The following is a 1,857-nucleotide window of genomic DNA, read 5'->3' as shown; positions in this document are numbered from 1 at the left end:
GTCCTCAATACGGCACAGGCTGTGCAAAGACTGCTTCTAAACGGTTGTTTCACGCAGCAGTATCATTTTAACAGCGCCGGCTAAATTACTGGCTTCACTAGGCGGACTATCATATCTTCGGATCTGCAATCGGAGGTGGGATACAGGTAGGAGAGCTTTTTTAACAGCGTTTTCCACCTATTGAGGATTCGAACGCTGTGTGACGATGACTGCTGTACGAGAATATCTCGGAGTACAGTAGCAGTGTCACGTTATGGGGCTAATCAACGCCAAGCTTTGAGGATAGAAACAAGAGAAACCTCATCAGGGTGATGTGCCGTCTTAAAATCAGTCTTTTGTTAAGATGGTTAAAACATGGGTACCCGATAAGAATTGGCTGGGATTGACCAAAAATATTCCTACTGCACACTAGGAGTTCAACTCAGGAACACTAAATCCAATAGAAAAATGCTATAATTGCACTGTAAATTAAATCCATAATTGCACGGCAAATTAAAACCCACTGCAATCCACGCAGGAATAAGACCCAGTCTAAAACTAATGTAGTAGTCCACGTCAAAAATGACATAAAAACCTCAACTTGGTAGATAAAATGAATTAAAAAGTCAATAAAGGCGCTGATTAGCCCACGTAACTTGTGGATATTGCTGTAATAAAATGGATGTTGAAAGCAGTGAGAGAGAGGTACTTAACTGGAGGAAGGGTGGAACGTGTCCCCACCCCTCCGCTTTTATCCAAGGCCTCCTCTCTCTCTCTCTCAACCACATCGACACGGGACCCCAGAAAAGGTGGCTGGCTTCTCTCCCCCCGGTATGGGCTGGTCCTCGGCTGGCTTCTCCCCTGGGCGAAGGGGGCTCTATGGGACGTACGGTCGTTATCCGTTGTGGCAGTGCAGGCAGCGTGCTCGCGATGTCAATGCATGAGACCTCACGCACAGTGTGCCTCTTTCTCTCTGCTGGAACCACAGTCTGGTCAAGGCTCCTTTCGTCAACAGGTTTCTGGTTCGCGCCGTTTCGCTCGGGTCGTCAGCTCAGCTCCGGCTCTCCCCTCTCTCTGGCTGCTGCAGCTTAAATGGGAGAAGACAGAGGGAACACAAACTACCCACACCTGTGTGCTAATTAGACGTGCAGAAAGGGGAGCAAGGGGGCGGTGCACTCAATCGCCACACCCACTAGTCAACCTGTGACATCAATATTTCAAGTTCCGTCCCACGCTTCCTCAAACACTTGCTGCACTCGTGATGCCAACTTAAAGCACTTGGGTCCTACATTTACTCCTGTGACCTGAATATTGTGCGTAATTGATTAATTAGAAGGTTTATTGATGATGAATTATGCCTCGTCATTCATGTTCATTCAGGGATATTATGATGACAGTGGTTTGGGGGCCCCACTGTAAGATGTTGGATAGGGCCACAAAAGGGCCAGAAACGGCCCTGGGCAGGGGGAAAAGTGAAGCCACTCACAAAAAAACTGAATGGATTTCATTTATAAATTGTCTAAAACCTGATTGAAAATCATATAAAATATTCAAATGGTTAAGATAATTAAAAATCTGTTAGACAGCTCTCTCTAAGATTTTACTTAGGACACTTAAAATACATTACATTACATTACATTACATTACGTCATTTGGCAGACGCTTTTATCCAAAGCGACTTACAATAACACATTTTTTGTCAGCAATAGAGCAATCAACTATGGAGCACAGTCTATGACAACTACAACTTCTGAAGGAACAGTGGTACAAGTTTAGGTTAGTGGTACAAGGTTGGTTAGTTTTTTTTTTTTTTTTTTTAAGAAAGAGAGAGAACGAAGTTAGATCAAGAAGGGCCCAGATGGAGCCTGAAAAGGTGTG

This window comes from Poromitra crassiceps (assembly GCF_964638095.1).
Source record: "Poromitra crassiceps genome assembly, chromosome: 30".
NCBI lineage: Eukaryota > Metazoa > Chordata > Actinopteri > Beryciformes > Melamphaidae > Poromitra > Poromitra crassiceps.
Note: the sequence above shows the minus strand (reverse complement) of the source record.